General features: G+C 40.9%; 1 protein-coding gene across 2 annotated transcripts in view; it reads right to left on the reverse strand.

The window, feature by feature from the left end:
* The window catches only part of PTPN13 (protein tyrosine phosphatase non-receptor type 13), a 565956-nt gene that overhangs the window by 363798 nt on the left and 181912 nt on the right, over positions 1–20246 (reverse strand). The gene's annotated exons all lie outside the window — the stretch shown is intronic.

A 20246-nucleotide genomic window follows, 5' to 3' on the forward strand; every position in this document is an offset into this window, starting at 1 on the left:
CTATTTGCTGAATGGTGGCTGCACAAATATGCCTCTTCTCATTGACTCACCCAATGTGTTCAGCTACCTCCCACTAGTGCATTGCTGCTGCTGCTGCTTCAACAAAGGATGCTAAGAGAATAAAGGAAATTTGACAATAGAAGAAAATTGGAAAGTTGTTTACAATTGTATGATCTGTCTCACTGATTTTCAAACCTGTCCCCAGGCCTCCCTAACAGGCCAGATTTTCAGGATTACCTTAGGTGAAAGCAAGTAAAATAACCATGTTTACAAATCAGCTGATTATTTCACCCGCGCTCTAGTAAAGATATCCTCAAAATCTGGCCTGTTAGGGAGGTCTGAGGACAGGTTTGAGAACTGGTGATCTATCATGAAAGAAACGTTTTGGGTTTCATGTCCCTGTAATTAATGCAGATTCTATAAAGTAATAATATATAATGTAACCTAAGTGCCTTTCCAATGTTCAAAGCTTAGAGACCTGCTTGCCTGTAATCAACAAAATAGAATATAATCATAACAGCTGAATCTTGAAGAATAAATGTCAAATATGACAACCTCCCAGTAAATGTCTACAGTTAAATAAGATTTTTTTTTTTTTTTTGAGAACATTGCCAAGGTAACTTTTCATATAAACAATTTAACAATACAATGTTTAATGCTGTGAATTTTGATCAGTAATATACAAAAAATTTTTTGTTATACTATTGTTAGGTTATTATTGCAAACACATATTCCAAACACACACTTTCAAATCAAAGCAATATATATATATATATATATATATATATATATATATATATATATATATATATATATATATATATATATATATATACACACATATACATACATATATATACACATATAGCTGTAATCTCATAAGGAGAAGGGTGTTACACAACCCAAGATTGTTTTGTATCCCAGATCACCAAATAATCAAGAAGTTGTGACTCAGTTTCAAAGAATCAAAGTTCTTTGCTTCTGAATGTTTTGTGCTTTTCAATAGCAAAATGGGTCAAGAAATTGAATAGAGCAGTTGATCTTAACAATTATGATGTCAATAACAAATGTCTTCCTACAGATGTCATCCTTTTTTTGTAAACCATTTAATGTGTATCCCTGTCGCACAACTTCTTGCCACTAAGCAGATAAAAACTTAAAAGGCTTAAGTTACAGAATTGCACTTGAGAACAGTCTTTAAAAAAAAAAAAAAAAACACATGCAACTGTTCATTGTTAATTTAAATAAAAAAATACATAATTAATATTTACTGCCGAACTGTGAAGACAAAGCATCACAACATAAGATGATCAATTTCTGCGGTTTATTTTCCTTGTAGCAACAAAATTATGGACTTAACTGATTACAGCAAGAACATTCTGCTAAGGCCTGCATGGGCGTAGCTTGTTACCTACATTTTACTATGTGATATGCGTGCAGGGATATAGCAAGTCTACAACATCTGAGTATAGTCACCTAATGATGATGTCATAATCTAAGGTCTGTGTTACACTGACATAGCAATTTCCAAAAAACTTACACTCCAAAATTGTCCTCCTTATATGGAACAATATGATGCGATCTTTAAAAAACAAAAAAACAGCAATTTCAACAATTGTAAAAATCAGTTAAAGCGACCGTAATGTCAAAATTAAGCTTTTATCATTCATGCTATTTTAAACAATGTTCCAATTTATTTCTATTACCAAATTTGCTTAGTTCTATTGATATCCTCTATTAGAGAGTAAACCTAGGTAGGCTAATAGTAGCTTAGGAGCGTGCACATGTCTTTAGCAGTCTATGGCAGCAGTATTTGCAACAATGTATAGCATTGTTATAAACAATATTGCAAACACTACTACCAGATGGCTAGAGACACACGCACGCTCCTTAGCTCCTTTAGCATTACTCTTTAACAAAGAATACCATGAGAACTAAGCAAAATTTATGAAAGAAGTAAATTGGAAAGTTTTTTAAAATGTCATGCTTTATCCAATCCATTAAGTTTAATTTTTACTTTACTGTCACGTTAATTAACAAAAGGGTTTTCACATGCAACATTTTTTAGAATGTACGCACAAAGTAGTTAAACTAATAAAGTAATAAACATTTCTTCATGCAGTTTTGGGAATAAATATCACAATCCAGGATGGTGATAGGAAGAACCACGGACAAGATGAATGGAAGAAGGGGTTAATTGACCCTAATTGGTTGAATGGAGGGTCAGGTAAGGGATAAGGGAGTGGGGTTTGGATGAGAGGTTTAAAATATTGGTGGTTCAGTGTTTTGGCGCTCTGCGCTCTTTTCACTTACCTGACAGGAAGAGTTACGGCTTAAGTGCCCATACCCATGGAGGTCTTGCAAGAAGAAATTATGGCGTTGGCCAGGTGCAGGGGTGCTGAGTGGATCCGGGAGCAGCTCAAGACGGCAGAGGAGGCTGGCGGAGGACCGGTGAGGGATGCTGGCAGCGGAGGATCCAGGAGTAGGAGGCTGGTGCAGTCGTCGGGGCCTCCGGCAAGGCTAAGTCCTAAGGTGGCATCCGGTTCCAGGAGGAGATCTTCTGTGAGGCCTGGTAAGCCGAGTCATCTGGGGCCAGGTCGTCTGAAGCGGAGGCGGCGTCATGATCCGGTGGAGCGGTGGCGCACAGTGATGACGTCACTGCACGTCGGAGTGCCGGAAGAGCAGAGGAGTCCAGAGCATCAACGGGTAAAAGTGAGGCCTGGTGAGAGCGGTAATAATTGCGGGAGTGTTGCGCTAGTAAAGGACAGTTACCGGAGGGAAGAGGGAGGGTGTTTTAGCCCGGCCAGCTCCAAAGAAATGTAAATAGAAATATATATGCAAATGTGAAGCAGGGTATTGAAATTTTTTCAGCAGGGTTAATGGGGGATTATCATGGTGGTGCTGGATAGGTCGCTAGTGACCTTGGCTGGGGTTGGTATAGCTGTGCTATATCACGCAGCACGCATTTTAAAAAAACTAAATTATAAATAAATAAGGGTATCCAATTTATTAGTTAGATTTTCTAGGTTTAGTGGGGCTTTAGGGGTTTTATAGGGGTGAGATGTGTTGCTTCATATTTGAGGGTAGGGTTATAGAGGGTTGGGTGAGCGGTTTTTTATTTGGGGGGGGGAGTAGGCAGGGAGTAGGTAAATTGATGGTGGCTAAAAAACAAAAACAAAAACAATGTTTTATTTTATGCAGAACTTTTCTTGGAGACTCAGGCATTTCCAGTGGAGGGGAAGAGGCCCCTACAGCTCAAAGGGAACAGGGAACGGAGCCGCTGCTGCAGTTGGAGGCTTGCAGTGACTTTGAAGTGGAGGAGACTATGGAATCTGCCCTTCCTGGACCTAGTAGGGCTGGTCAGGTAGGCGATGTGTCTGCCCTGGCGCAGCTTTTACGTTTAATCTCTCCCCAAAGGGGGGTTAGATATTTGGGGAAAGAGGGGTCGAGTGGAGGTAGTACAGTGCCTAGCAGGCATCGGAGGAGAAGGTCTTTGTCTGGTCAGGGCCGTTGCAGATCACGTTCCCCTATCAGGAAGACAGTTGAGGTTCATTCACCTACATGGGCAAGGGTTGAAAGGTCAAAAGGAAGTGTGAGAAGGGAGAGAAGACAATCACCACCAAAGAGATCGAGTGTGGGACACAAATCAGGGGAAGGAGAATGGAGACGTGCGGATAGGAAGGTGTCCCAAGCTGACCCTAGTGTTGGAGCTTCTAGTCGGGAAGGATCAGGGACAGCCCCCCAGTCTGCAGGTGAGTTGGCTGGGGGTGCTGAGGTGCAAGGGGCAGGATTAGTGGAGTGGTGAGCGTGAGAAGCTGCTGAATGGATTGAAGGCGTTGATGGCAAGTCTGGAGGCTCCACGGGGGGAGTCTGTTGGGGGGGGGGGGGGGGAGTCTGTTGCGAAGGCGTTGGTTCCAGGCGCCAGTGTGGCGACAGTTGGGTGGATAGCTCCGGTCAGTGGGGCAGTTCTGGTCGCGGCTGGTGTGGGCATTTCGGGGGGTTCGGTTGCAGTGGGTTGTTCTTTGAATGTGGCTGAAGAGGTGTTGAGATACCCGTGTCTATGGTCCATAGGCCCATTGGGGATCCATCTTGCGAATGAGGTGAAAGAAAAAATCAAAATCTGGAAGCGGGAGTTTCTGGAAATGTTCTGTTTATTACCTCTGGATCAGGTGTTGGAAATTAAGGAGGATGACAAATCAGACAAAGGGAAGGAGGAGGAGCGGAAGAAGAGATATCGTAAGCTCCCTAAGACGCTGGGGAATTGGTTCAAGGCATTCTGTATCCTTGCAAGCGTGGTAACAGAAAAGTCCCCTGAGCAGGGGGGGCGCTTTTTTGTTATTTTGATGAGATTGCGGGCGGGTATAGGACATACGGGGGAATGGCCTGGTGGAGCTATGATGAAAAGTTTCGTCAGAGGTTGGCAGTCAGGCCGGAAATGAGGTGGGATGACCGCGATATGGGTATTTGGCTTGAAATCATGACACCATTGCGGGGTCAGCCCTTTCGTGGGTAAGGGGTTGGGTCTACCGGCCCCTTGTCGGGAAGTGGGTCTGCAGTTGATATGCGAAAAGAACTGTGTTCTCAATTTAACGACGGGGTGTGCCGTTTAGGCGGGAACTGCAAATTTAAGCACGAGTGTTTGGGGTGTGGAGGTAGCCATGGGCTCTCCAGGTGTTTCAAAAAGGGAAAGTTTGGGGGAAAACCGGTTGAGGCCGCCCCTGTGAGCTCGGACTCCGGTGAAGGTAGAAAAGATGGTGTGGTTAGAGGCTTAAGCCAGTAGAAGAGAAAAGGGGGAGATTGCAGAACTGCTGTTGTCAGGGTTTAGTTCCATTCAAGGAGCAGGGGGGGGGGGATTTGCTGGGAACCTGAAGTTTGCTAGGGAATTCCCAAATGTGGTCCTGGAAAAATTGCAGAAGGAGGTGGCTTTGGGGATAATGGCAGGCCCCCTGGAGTCCCCTCCATTTCCTACTTTGAGAGTTTCCCCTTTGGGGGTGTTGCCCAAGAAGGCTGAAGGTCAGTCTCGTATGATTCATCACCTCTCTTACCCGAGGGGTTTGTCAATGATGGCATTGACCCAGAGTTAGTCTCTGTTAACTATGGGTCATTTGGCAAGGCAGTGAAATTGGTGAGAATTGCAGGTCCCGGGGCTTTGTTGGCCAAGGTTGATGTTGAAGGGACGTTCTGGCTTCTGCCGGTTCACCGTCATTGTCATCATTTGTAAATTTGAAGGGGTGTTTTTTTGTCGACTTGTGTTTGCCTATGGGGTGCTCGATTTCATGTTCTTATTTTGAAAAGTTCAGTACATTCATAGAGTGGGTCGTTAAACAGCATTCCGGGCTGTCGTCTCTGGTTCATTATTTGGATGACTTTTTGTTTGCGAGTCCTGCAAATTCGGTGGTTTGTCAGAGACTTTTGGATATGTTTGGGTTGGTGGCTTCAGAATTTGGGATTCCGGTAGCAGAAGAAAAATCGGAAGGTCCGGTTACCTGATTATGCTTTTTAGGCATTGAATTAGATTCAGTAGTGATGGAGGGCCGGCTTCTGTAGGACAAGGAAGTGGACCTGAATAAATATATTTGGGGTGCCTTGGTAGTGGAGAAGATTAAGCTAAGGCAACTGCAGTCTCTGCTGGAAAAACTGAATTTTGCATGCCGTATTATTCCAGTTGCAAGGGTTTTCTTTAGGAGGCTGTATTTGGTGTCGGTGGGGGTCATGGCCCCTCATCACCATATTTAATTGTCCAAAGAACTGAAGGACGATTTGAGGGTGTGGTTGGCTTTCTTGAAGGACTTCAATGGCCGGGTTACTGATTCAAGATGTTGGGTGGTCTGATGAACGTTTGTGTGTGTTCACGGATGCACCTGGTTCTTGTGGCTTCTGGGCTTACCTGAATGGAAGATGGTGTGCGGAGGCTTGACCGGAGTGTTGGGAAGCCAAGGGGCTGACAAAAAACTTGACGTTCCTGGAACTTTTCCCGTTGGTGGTGGCATTGAAGGTTTGGGCAACTGAGCTTCGGGATAAGCGGGTGTGTTTCCATTCCGATAACATGGGGGGGTTGTGTATTCAATCAATAACTTGACTGCCAATTCGCCTCCTGTGATACGCTTGTTGCGGGTGTTTGTTCTGGAATGCTTGAGGCTTAACTTACCTTTTAGGGCTGTGCATGTACTGGGCAAATTTAATTCAATTGCTGATGCCTTGTCCCGTTTTCAGTGGGAGCGTTTCAGGCTGGAGGCTCCGGAGGCGGAAACGGAGGGTGTGGCTTGCCCGAGGAAATTGTGACTACTGGGCTCTCAGTAGTGTTGGATCTGGTAAAAGGGGCCCTAGTTCAGTCTACCTGGAGGGTCTACGCCGGGTATGGCAGTTGTGGGATTCTGTGCCGGGAAGCCGGAGTTAGATGGCTTCAGGGATATTTGTTTGGGGGTTCTGTTGGAGTGGATAAAACAGTGGGGGAAGGAGCAGCTTGCTGTGGCTGAGATTCAGAGAAGGATGGCTGCGTTGGCCTTTTTGTTTCAGTTGAGAGGTTTGGATGACTTGACTAAACATTTTGTGGTTAGGATGGCGGTTCAGGGTTTATACAGGGGTAGGGATGTTAGGGATGGAAGGAGGACAGTGTTTTTTTTCGTTATTGGAAAAGGTGGTGGGGAAGTTGCCTGAGGTGGATCTGACTTTGAGGTTTTATTGTTTCGGGCTGCTGTTTTGGCCTTTTTTGGGGCTTTTCGGGTCTCAGATCTGGTGGGGAAGAATAAAAACTGGCTAGCGGTCTTTGTTGGCAGGGCGTGTTTGAATAAAGGGGTGTTGGAGATCTGGTTGCGGAAGTCTAAGACTGACTAGTTGGGTAGGGGTAGGCTAATTCGTTTGAGTGAAGTTAGGGGGCCTCGCTTTGAGGGGGAGTCTGGAAGGTGTTTTTTCTTACGTGATGGGGTCCATTTAAACGAGGTGGGGTTACATTTATTTAACTTCACTTTAAAAGAAGGTATTGAAATGGCCATAGCTGTTTTGGGCGGTGCTCCTCGGTAGGTGAGTGCTTGCCCTGGGTGTGTTGGCTTATGCCATTGTGTGGGTTGTTGGTACCTCCTAATGGGGTAGACAGGAGAGGTGGGTTTCATGGGGAGGCGTGCCTTATGGTTGCAGGCACAGGAAAAATGGATTTGGTGGGGCAAGCTCTGGTTTCTGTTTTTTAAAGTTATTTATTTTGTTGAAAAAGTTAATAAAACAAGCTGCAGCCTTTTTTATTCCACTTTGGAGTATGTGTTTTTTATTTGGGAATGGTTATGGGGTGAGCGAAATGGACAATTTGGGGTCAAGTTAAATCACAAACATTAATAAACAATTTGCAGATAAATTCCTAAATTATGTACACTTTAAGAGTGATTAATTAACAGTTGCATTAAAAAAAAATATATATATATATATATATATATATATATATATTTTAACTCAGTAAACTCTTAGTAAAGAAAACTATTTTCAGTATCTCAGTTCAAGGAATTGATTATACCTCAGCAATAAAATACCCCTAAGCAGAAGCAAAAATTCTCAGACCAAGTATTAAAACTTTTGACACAATATTAAAAGAGATAAACCACAGGGGCCACCTTGGTGTTTCAGTAGTAACAAATAGGCATGTGCACAGAAAAAATAAGGTATTTTGTTTTGTCTGATATTCTGAAATTTGTTTGTTAAAGGACCATTATATAAAGTAGAATTGCATAATCATCCAATGCTTAATGGAAAGACAAGGCATTAGCACTCACTCAATTTTTAATGGGCAGTGGATTTTTTTCTCAGAAATTCCAAAGCTACTCCCATTTTACCTTCTCCATATCATGTGACAGTCATCATCAAATCACAAAATGCATATATATATATATATATATATATATATATATATATATATATATATATATATATGCGCAACTATACATATATACTTGTCATGATAACATACAGAGGTAAATAGTATCTGGGATGTTGAGGTTTAAACTATTTGCTTGCTTTTGTTAAAAAGATAATTCCTTTGAGTCGCTGACGTGGACATACATTCTTTCTATAAAGTCTTGTGAATATCAAAAAATCAAGCTTCAGTCATTTTTATTGATCATAGTCTATTTTTTTGCTGGACTGGGTTTATTGCCAGACTTAGACCCCTGTTCTAAACCTGTCAGGTGGTTGTCAGCATACATTATCCTTAACAGAATTCCAGACACTCCAGGATATCTTTGGATATGTTGTAATCATTTTTGTGTTACTGGGTAACCAAATATGACAGACATGTTCTGTGTGGTATCAAAATAATCCACATAATTTGATGATGTGAGTGATTAACAGTATATTTTCTTTCTACCGAGTCTATCAGAGTTCCCAAGAAAGGAACCCTAGTCTGTGGAAGAAGTGAACTCTTCTCTATGTTCACCTTCCAGCCGTGAGTTCTCAGAAAAGACAACACTGTGTCCGTGTGAGATTTTGTCAGATGATATGTTGACATCTGAATCAGAATATCGCCCAGATAAGGCGCCACCGCTATCCCTTGCGGTCTGAGAACCACCAAAAGAGACCCTAGAACCTTTGTGAAGATTCTGGGTGCTGTGGCCAACCCGAAAGGAAGAGCCACGAACTGATAATGTTTGTCCAAGAAGGAAAACCTTAGAAACCGATGATGATCTTTGTGGATTGGAATATGAAGGTAAGCATCCTTCAAATCCACGGTAGTCATATATTGACCCTCCTGGATCATTGGCAAAATCGTTCAAATTGTCTCCATCTTGAATGATGGAACTCTTAGAAATTTGTTTAGACACTTGAGGTCCAAAATGGGTCTGAACGTTCCCTCTTTTTTGGGGACCACAAATAGGTTTGAGTAAAACCCCTGTCCCTGTTCCAATTTTGGAACAGGACAGATTACTCCCATAGTAAAAAGGTCTTTTACACAGCGTAAGAATGACTCTCTCTTTATCTGGTTTGCAGATAATTTTGAAAGATGAAATCTCCCTCTTGGGAGAAAATCCTTGAATTCCAATTGATAACCGTGGGTCACTATTTCTAGTGCCCAGGAATCCTGAACATCTCTTGCCCAAGCCTGAGCAAAGAAAGAAAGTCTGCCCCCTACTAGAACCGGTCCCGGATCGGGGGCCACCCCTTCATGCTGTCTTAGGACCAGCAGTGGGTTTTTTGGATTGTTTACCCTTATTCCAGTTCTGATTGGGTCTCCAGACTGACTTAGATTGGGAAAAATTCCCTTCCTGCTTTGTGGAAGAAGAAGAAGCGGGGGATCCTCCTTTAAAGTTCCGAAAGGAACGAAAATTATTCTGTTTACCCCTCATTTTAACCGACCTATCCTGAGGTAGGGCATGGCCCTTACCTCCTGTAATATCAGAAATGATCTCCTTCAATTCTGGCCCAAAACGGGTCTTACCTTTAAAAGGGAATAGCTAAAAGCTTATGTTTTGATGACACATCAGCAGACCAAGCAATTTGAAAAGCGGCATCAGTAATAAAAGAATTAGCTAGCTTAAGAGCCTTAATTCTATCTAGAATGTCATCTAATGGAGTCTCAACCTTAAGAGACTCTTCTAGAGCCTCAAACCAAAAAGCTGCCGCAGTAGTTACTGGAACAATGCAAGCCGTAGGTTGTAAAAGAAATCCCTGATTAACAAAAAATGTATTTAGTAGACCCTCTAATTTCTTAACCATAGGGTCCTTGAAAGCACAACTATCCTCAATGGGAATAGTAGTACGCTTAGCTAGGGAAGAAATAGCTCCCTCTACCTTAGGGACCGTTTGCCATGAGTCCCGAATGGCATCGGATATAGGAAACATTTTCTTAAAATTAGGAGAGGGAGAAAACGGTATACCTGGTCTATCCCATTCCTTACAAATAATTTCCGAAATTCTCTTAGGAACCGGAAAAACATCAGTGTAAGTAGGAACTTCCAAATATTTATCCATTTTACACAATTTCTCTGGAGGAATCACAATAGGATCACAATCATCCAGAGTCGCTAAAACCTCCCTAAGCAACAGGAGGAGGTGTTCAAGCTTAAATTTAAATGACATAGCATCTGAATCTGTCTGAGGCAAAACATTCCCTGAATCAGAAATTTCACCCTCAGACAGTAATTCCCTGATCCCCAACTAAGAGCACTGTAAGGGAACATCGGAAATAGCTAATAAAGCATCAGAGGATTCAGTATTTATATTAATACTTGACCTACTGCGTTTACCCTGCAACACTGGTAATTTAGACAATACCTCTGTAAGGGTAGTTGACATAACTGCAGCCATCTCCTGCAGAGTAAAGGTATTAGATGCACTAGAAGTACTAGGCATCGCTTGTGTGGGCGTTAAAGGTTGTGTTGTGACACTTGGGGAGAATTGGATGGCATATCCTGATTCTCTTCAGACTGAGAATCATCCTTAGGCACACTTACTTTATTTAAAATATGCTTTTTACATTGTAAAGCCCTTTCAGTACAAAAGTTACACAATGTTAGAGGGGGTTGCACAATAGCTTCTAAACACATAGAACAATGAGAAACCTCAATGTCAGACATGTTGAACAGACTAGTAATACCACAAAAGTCGTTAAACACTTATTTATAGCATAAAATAAACATTAGAAAAAACGTGTACTGTGCCTTTAAGAAAAGAAAAAGTGAACAATTTTTCCAAAATGCACAAAAAACGTTAAATTATTCCCAAATTTAACTAAATATCGTTGGTTAATCCAAAAATTACTGCACCCAGAAGCAAGGGCAGAAATAAGGCTTTAGAAGTACTTATATCAACATGTAGTCAAAAGATAGATAAAAATACCCTCTGCACCTCGCCACAGCTCTGCTATGGCAAATACCTGCCCCCAGGGTACTTTGAATCAAGTTTCCAACCCTTCAGACCAGCTACACAGTCCAGGAGTCACCGAGTTACTGTTTGCTACTGCTAAGCCTTAAGGAAATGTGCAAAAAAGGCTCCGCCCCTTAAGGTCAAAAGTCGGAGTAGGCCCAAACAACACCATATAGGAATGCGGTTTTGCACTAAAGTAAAAATAAACACACAATACAACCCTCAAGCATAAAACCAATAAGTTTTAAGTGCCAAAAATAAAAAACATAAAACATTGTTTTTATATTGTCTCCCATGTCACATAATGCCCAAATATCAACTAATGATAAATAAAATATAGGGACTCCAGTAACACCCCTCTTATTAAAATAGGTTTTACTGCTTACCCCATTCCCATATAGGGAAATAATGCCAGCCAGTTCTGATACACCAAGTCTTCTCAGAAAAAAAAGGCTGCACATATCTTAATGCTGCTTGTAGCATGAAACCGGTCTCCACACTGAAGATTTCTCATGGTTACCTTCAGAAGTCTTGTGGGAACCAGCGTGGATCTTAGTTACAAATGCTAAGATCATCAAACCTCAGGGCAGAAATCTTCTTCCATATCCCCCTGAAGAAAATAGTACGCACCGGTACCATTTAAAAATAAAAAACTTATTGATTGAAGAAACTAAAACTAACACCTCACTTTACCATGTCTTCCTAGTATAACACAGGCAAAGAGAATGACTGAGGGTGGAGGGGAAGGGAGGGGCTATATATACAGCTCTGCTGTGGTGCTCTTTGCCACTTCCTGTTAGCAGGAGGTTAATATCCCACAAGTAAGGATGAAATCCGTGGACTTGTCATATCTTTGTAAAAGAAAGACCTCAAGAAAGCTGTTCACACCAGACATCCTAAGAATATGGCTGAGCTGAAGACGTTCTGTAAGGAAGAGTGGTCCAAAATTTCTCCTGAAGGTTGTGCAGGTCTAATCTGCAGCTACCGGAAACTCTTGGTTGAGGTTATTGCTGCAAAGGAGGATCAACTAGCTATTAAATCCAAGTGTTTACCACACACTGTGAATGTTTAATGGGATGTGCTCAATAAAGACATGAAAGATTATAATAGTTTGTGTGTTTTTATCTTAAGAACATTGTGTTTGTCATACTTGTGACTTTGATGAAGATGAGATGACATTTTATGACTAATTCATGCAGAAAACCAAATTCCAAACGTCACCTACTTTTTCTTGCCAATTTAAATGACCATCTTTCACAGAAAAGACTAATAATAACATTATTGTGTTTTTAGATTGATTTTTTTTCCAAATTTTGTTTTGGGATTTGAATCTACTAATCTTGAATTTTATAATAATATAGAATAATCCTAAATAGTGGCAGCAGAGATAGTTTAGTGTGATGTGTGTGGCATTAAATGGTAACCTGGAGCATTTTTTCTGGGTCACACTCTTGCCTGAAGTGGTTTGGCTGTGTCAATCTGATTAAAGGGTCACAAACTAGTGAAAGTTGCAGGGTTTGTCAACCCTTCCTGTGACAATACTGTACACTCTTGCACATGTTTTGGTAGGAGCTGGTGCTTCAGAAAGTGTGCACATTTGATAATTTGCATGCTCTTTCTAAATCATGTTCTAGTTTTACTTTAGTGTTCCTTTTAAAAAAATAATAAGAAAAAAACAACAGAAATGTTTAATTCTACTGAAAACACAAGACTCAGTTAATAGATGAGCTATAAAAAGCTATTAACATTCCTTGTATGCTGCCCCAACAGAGCTATTATCTGCTAAAACTATGAGTAAATGGTACTCCGGCAGAATATTTTCAAACAATAATGGTATTTTATATTATTATAAAATAAATTCAAAAGGTGGGAAAGGGTTCCACAGGCAAAAGAAAACGGGCCACTAAATTACCAATACCAAAGACCTACTTTATCATTTAATTTGTAGTTCTTTGGCACTGGCCGTTGATTATTAATAGCCCCTCTACCTTTGGAGGTGGAACCTTATGTGCCACCCATACGTGATTCCTGTATCAGCCTCTGATTTTTGAACCCAGATATAAACAGTGTTTTGACCTGTAGTGTCTATATATGCATGCACAGCAACATTAGCTACAGATTCATGGCTAATTTAATACATACTATCTCTTTTGTCAACAGTGACTAAGCATTTTAATGTCAAGCACCATGGAACATTTTGTAAAATTATGCTATTTTTTAAGGATGTGTGGTCTGGCATGGTCTTAACTATCTTTAGTATCTGTATTAAAACATTATGCATCAGTAATTCTATGAATCTATAAATAACTTGTCAGTTTAATTGTCCACATGTTTCAGAGGTTAAACAGATAAATAAACCAATAAATAAATACAAGTGTAAATATAGGAAAGCAGCACATTAGAAACAAAATGTAAATAACTGAACATGCTAGATGCAAATATAGAGTACTACAAAAACTTAAATTTTGATGTCCTCTGACATTGTTTGATTAAAGTACATAACTTAGAGAATGCAGTTAAAGGGACATATTGGACAAATGTCATCATTCAGACAGAGCATGCAATTTTAAGACTTTCTGTCTACTTCCGTTATTAAATTCACTTTATTCTCTTTCATTTGCTGAAAAGCATACATAGGTAGGCTCAGATGCAGCAATGGGTGACTGGGGGCTACACACATATGTCTCTTGTTTTTTGGGTCTTCAGAAACATTAATCTATCAGTAATACACTGGTGCACTGCAACTGACTTTAACTATGTGTTTTAAAGACATATTTAGATGAAAGCCACAGTGTAATAATAATATGCTCTAACATATTATATAATTTTCTTTTTGTAGTTCTATGTCCCTTTGGGTTAAAACTAGATCAAATTTTAGGATGCTTCCTGGTGGCCATGATAGCACCTTCTTTCAGAGGCAGAGAAGTTGAGTTGATAAACCAACTGCTTATCACTCCATGGAAGAGCCATCCACTATCAACTCTCATATTTTGTTGTTGCTTAGCATGCTGATCAATCTGAGAAAACTAGTGAGGATATTCTTAGATCTTAAGAACCGGAACAGATCCAGCCTTCACCTGACATAACCCCCCACCTTCGGTTACTGTGGTATAGCAGCTTTTTATGCTATACTTAAATGCTGAAAATAAACTTGGAATTACAAAATGATCTGAGTTGTAGCTGAAGAGCAATTCATTTTCCTGAAATGATGGCATCACAGGAAGAATACATAATCTCTTATCTCTAACTTCTGTGCTCTGCTACAGGAGCACTTTGAGCACCTCGCTGAAGACTTACATAGGGTTTTCAACAAAGCTCTGTGTAATAACATTTTTCAGGCTGAGGGAATGGAGAGTGCTGGGCCTCAAAGAAGAATGTTGCTTATCTACCGATACTGCTCATCAATGGATGAGTGATCTTGTTTGTTCTCCTAGCCGGGAGATGAAGGCTGTAGATCGAGGATTGCAGGAGAGTTTGGAGCAAGTATTGAGGCAGAGGAGTCACCTACTGGGGAACACACTATTGTCCCTTGCCTCAAGCCACCAAGGAGATCCTGACATATCAGAGCAGAAGAGGCTCATTTGTTTGGTATATACAGTGCTATTGTTATAAACTGAAAAAAGCCCCAGCATTACATATCATTTGCAGAGCCTAGTCTCAATGGAGGAAGCAAGAAGCCCTGCTTCGGACTGGAATGATTGGGGTTTTTCATGTTTCTGGACAAATTTTCAAGCAGTGAAAGTGTGTGTTTTGGAAGTGATCTCTTCCGCTTTCCCATCAAAAAGACTTGCTCCACAAATAAAGTTAGGTGAATGGCATTATTTCTTATTAATGTCCTCAGAGGTTTTAGCGCAGTTTGTTTGTTATACACTGGTTGAATTCCGAGTACATAAACTCTCCCAGTATTATTGGCTATAGTTGGAGAAAAGGCACAGGACAATCAGTTTGTTTTGATGTGGTTCATGTTGGTGGGATTCACCTTACTGATATTTAGCATACATTGACCACTGTTCCACTAGTACACAACTTTAGCTGTTAAGCTAAAACACTGGACAATATCAAACACTACTTATCTTCTCTAAGTTATGTAGCATTAAAGTGTTGTTAGGCTCCAGAGATAGATCTATTCAGCTCACTGCTTTGTGCTATATATTTGTTTTGATGATAGACATTCCTTCCTATATATTTCCAATAATGTGATAACTATGTTTGATGTTCCCTTGGGTTATAGAGTTTTGATACAAAGCCTGTTGCTTCTTTTTCAGCCCAGCCACTCAGGTGTTAAAAAGACTGTTCTTATCCACAAGTACTTTTATTTCTTTTTTCTTTATGCACTGTTAAACTCTGTACCCCATCCCTTCACAAAAGAACAATTTTCAGGACATTTTTCTCTCTGCCATGATGTATCTTTTTGGACCCGCGATACACCCTACTAATCCTGGCTACGCTACCTTGTGACCACACAGTAAATGCACCAAACTTTGAACCTGAACAAAAGCTTTAAAATTATACCAAACACTTGGGGATGCTCCCACTAGAAGCCGGGTGCTTCGCAGTTAAATGTTACAGGACATAAAAGGGGGAGGGGGGCTAAATGTTATGCCCGAGAAAGCTTATATCCCAGCGGGATCTTTGCACAAGGGGAGACAGCAGGGGGCAGTATGCGATTGGCTTTTGCATGTTTACATTTTACACCTTGCACTGTATATAAACCCTGTGTCTTAACCATTAAAGTGCGTTACTCTCTACTGCCCTCAGCCTTGTCTGGTGTTTGTATGGAAGGGAAAGAGTTCCGTCACTATAGAGCTTAATCACTGCAAATATGGCTATTAGTCTAGTAGCCTGGTCCCTGTAGCTCTCTGGTGGTACGTGGCAGAGATGTGGACTTGAGTCGCATGACTTACACTCAAGTCACAAATTTGATGACTTGTGACTCGACATGATCAAGAAAGACTTGTCATTTTTGTTTTAATTACACCCCAATATATTTAATAAGTAAGCAATTTCAGACCATTTGTGAAGATTTCAGCATTAAAGATAAATTATACTTTATTATTAGAGATAATGCGGCCAGCATGAAGAAAGCCTTACTGTGTGCTTCCCCACTGAACAAGAAGAAGACATACATGATGAGGGTCAACTTGATGATTCACAGGTCTGGAATGACTTAAGCCAAGAGGAGCAGTAATCCCTAGATGCTACTATGGCAAGTAAACTAACTTCAGCATTTTGCCCACACTCTTCAGCTCCTAGTGGGGGACGGCTTGAAAGAAACAAAATGTGATGTTGCAGGCTTTCTCAAAATTATCCAAAATCTGCTCATTGCTTCACAAAAGCACAACATTCAAAGACATTTTTCAGTCTTAATTTGGAGAAAGAAAGATTCCAGATGCTGTTTTCACAAGATGGAACTCAACACTGAGACAGGTACAGGCAGTATTTGAATGTGATCATCAAAAGATCTGTTGTTTCTGGAAAAGTCTGGAAATAAGGAATTGTTATTCACATAAAGAGAGTGGCATCAATTGAAGGAGTTGGTGGACATCCTGAAGCCATTTGCAGAGGCAACAGATTTGACCCAGGAATAGTAAAATGGTGACAATCAGCTCTGTTGTCCCATATGTTATTGCTCTAAATCACCACTTGAAGAGGCTGAAATCTGAGGTCTGTTTCTTAACTAGCCTGGTCAGAGGTCTGCAGTCATCCCTGACCAAAAGATTCCTTGCCAATGTGAAAATGTCAAGCACAAAAGATGGAACCACTGTGCCTTTTTCTGACCCAATCTACCTAAAATCAGCTGTCTTAGATCCAGCTTTTTCACTGCAGTGGGTAGAGCATCACATGCTTATCAGCCCTGAAGTTAAGATATCTATCTATCATGATAGATAGATAGATAGATAGATAGATAGAGAATGCAATTTTAAACAACTTTCTAATTTACTCTTATAATTAATTTTTCTTTGTTCTCTTTGTGTCTTCATTTTAAAAGCAGGAATGTAAGGTTTGGAGCCAGCCCATTTTTGGTTCAGCACCTGGGTAGTATTTGATGATTAGTGGCTTATGTGTAGCTAGCCACCAATCAGCAAGCACTACCCAGGTGCTGAACCAAAAATTTGCTTATTCCTAAACTTACATTCCTTATTTTTAAATAAAGATATCAAGATAACAAAGACATATTGATAATAGGAGTAAATTATAAAGCTGTTTAAAATTGCAAGCTCTATATAAATCATGAAAGAAAAATTTTGTGTTTCATATCCCTTTTTTCTCTAATGGCACACTTTAAATGATTGAAATAAAAACAGATTTTAGTTAAACTAACTGCATATTGAGTTAATAGTATTATTTGTCTGTTACTTTCTGCTGTGCTTACTCTTTGCTAGAAGTAATCTTGCAATATGCTGTTGAGGATGTATCTGCTGCTTCTTGTTTTGAGCATGAAACGAAAGCGGTACAAACAGCCTGAAGATGAGGTGTTGCTGTTTGCCGTATATCGCAAGAAACCAAAAAAGGACATTGGGACCATTCCAGCACTTCAGCAAATCACTACATTGACATATCAGAATGCTCTCTTGTTCTAGGTTATGAACATGAAGACTCTTACAGCACTATTTAAAGTGGACATTAGGGTCTTGGCAGTGCCTGCTTCTAGTGCTCCGGTGGAGGCATCATACTACTAGACTTTTGGCCAATTTAATCTTTTGCAAGTGCAATGCCTAATAGGATTCAAAGAAAAGAACCCTCACTCACATTGACTCTCTCTCAAAGTATGACAGCACAGCATGTTTCAATTACTTGGGTTTTTGGGTACTTGGCAGTTGTGTTATTTCTATAATAATTTTGTTACTGTTATTTATCAATAAATACACTTTTTTTCACTGTTTGTCCTTATGTGACAATTTCAAATTTTAAATCACACATTAAATTGAACTGGGAAAAGATAAACATATTTCTTTTTAATGACACAGTGAGTCCACGGATCATCATAATTACTGTTGGGAATATCACTCCTGACCAGCAGGAGGAGGCAAAGAGCACTACAGCAAAGCTGTTAAATATCACTGTGTGTAGAAGAAGGAGTACGGCGTGCGGCTGCACTGACCCGGAACCGGAACCGCAGAAAGACCTCAGGGTTATCAGGGTTATCCAATGATAGAGCAGAGACTCCGGAGTGCCGTAGCCAGGGTGATCAAGCCCAAGGTAGGTACAAACTGGAGAAAAAAGGCAGGCACTACTCGGGGGTTTAAAATAACAAAGGAAAACTTTTATTGATAAACATAAGCCCAACAAAACAAAAATAGGCTTAAAAATTACCAACAGCAGTACAGACGATAGAATGACACAGAGGGACAGACGGCCTGACGCGTTTCGCGCCCCCTAGTGGCGCTTAATCATAGGCCTATGATTAAGCGCCACTAGGGGGCGCGAAACGCGTCAGGCCATCTGTCCCTCTGTGTCATTCTATCGTCTGTACTGCTGTTGGTAATTTTTAAGCCTATTTTTGTTTTGTTGGGCTTATGTTTATCAATAAAAGTTTTCCTTTGTTATTTTAAACCCCCGAGTAGTGCCTGCCTTTTTTCTCCAGTTTGTTAAATATCACTCCCCTACCCACAATCCCCAGTCATTCTCTTTGCCTGTGTTGCAAGGCGGTGGTAAAGTTTAAGTGTCTGAAAGAAATTTCTTCAATCAAGAGTTTAATATTTATAAAGCAAAGCAGGTATGCTCTGATCTTTTTTGGGGTCTAGCCGTTGTGCGCGTCAGTCTCTTCAGTAGAGCAGTGGTGGCTTTTAAGCATTTGGGAACTAGTGGGGTATAATCCCCACTATGCCTCTCAGTTTGTTGCTGCCCTATTTGGAAAGTCTGTGTAGGTTTATTCAGTCTCTTATTTTCCACAGGTCCATGTGAGGAGGATGCCTCTCAAACTTTGTGAGCTGCCCTGCTGCCAGGCAGATTTATTTTAAGTTAAGTGCTAAGTTTATTTTCTATGTGGAAGAAATGTTGGCACTTTAACAGTTGATTCTGTTATATAAGGGACGTATACATTTCTCCTGTTAGGTGAACAGGATATTGTAGGGCAGTTGTGCAGGGCACTGGGACGTTATGTTTTATTTACAGTTTTTTAGGATTTGTTGATACAGGCTCAGTGGTGATGTGTTACGGTTTGGAAGCAAATATTTCTGGCTTTACTGTACTGGCATGCAGAGCCTTATGGTTGAAGTCCTGGTCTGCGGATCTGTCATCTAAGTCTAAGCTTTTGTCGATTCCTTACAAGGGTAAGACCTTGTTTGGGCCGGTTTTAGCTGAGATTATTTCTGATACTATGGGAGCAAAGGGGCATTCTCTCCCCAGGATAAGAGGAATAAACAGAAGGGCCGTCAGAGTAATTTTGGTTCCATTCAAAGCTTTTCAGGTAAGCCTTCCCCCTCCTATTCCAAGCAGGAACAGCCTAAGACCTCCTAGAATTCCAGCCACTCTTGGACCAAGGGGAAGCAATCTAAGAAGCCTGTTACTGACTCAAATTCAGCATGAAGGGTCTGCCCCCGATCCGGGAATGGATCTTGTGGGGGCAGACTTTCTTTTTTCGCTCAGGCTTGGGAAGTCCCGGATCCTTGGGCGGTGGACATCATGTCCCAGGGATACAAGTTAGAGTTCAAGGCTTTTCCTCCCAGGGGCAGGTTCCTTCTCTCCAGGTTATCTGTAGACCTGATAAAGAGAGAGGCATTCTTACGTTGTTTTCAGGATCTTTCCGACATGGGAGTGATATTTCCTGTTCCAATACAGCCAGCAGCAGGGTCTGGGTTTCTATTCCAATCTGTTTGTGGTTCCCAAAAAGGAGGGAACCTTCAGACCAACTTTAGACCTCAAGAGCGTAAACAGGTTCCTCAGAGTTCCATCTTTCAAAATGGAAACTATTAGTTCCATTCTTCCCTTGGTTCAAGAGAGACAATTCATGTCATCTGTAGATCTGTATATTCCCATCCACAGGGACAATCACAAGTTTCTGAGGTTTGTTTTCCTAGACAGGCACTTTCAGTTTGTGGCTCTTCCGTTTGGTCTTGCAACAGTTCCCAGGATTTTCTCAAAGGTCCTGGGAGCATTGCTGGCGGTGCTCCGATTGAGGGGTTTTGATGTGGCACCGTATCTGGAAGACATTCTGGTTCAGACGCCATCTTTTCAACAAGCAAACTCCCACATGGAGATGATGTTGTCTTTTCTGCATTCTCACGAATGGAAGGTGAATTTGGGAAAAAAGTTCCTTGATTCCAACTACAAGGGTGGTGTTCTTGGGAACAATCATAGATTCTCTATCAATGAAGATTTTTCCCTCTGACAGAGGCCAGAAAAACAAAGTTCTTCAATTCTTGTCTTGCCCTTCAGTCCTCTCTTCGGCCGTCAGTGGCTCA

This window comes from Bombina bombina, chromosome 2, assembly GCF_027579735.1.
Source record: "Bombina bombina isolate aBomBom1 chromosome 2, aBomBom1.pri, whole genome shotgun sequence".
In the NCBI taxonomy this organism is placed as follows: domain Eukaryota; kingdom Metazoa; phylum Chordata; class Amphibia; order Anura; family Bombinatoridae; genus Bombina; species Bombina bombina.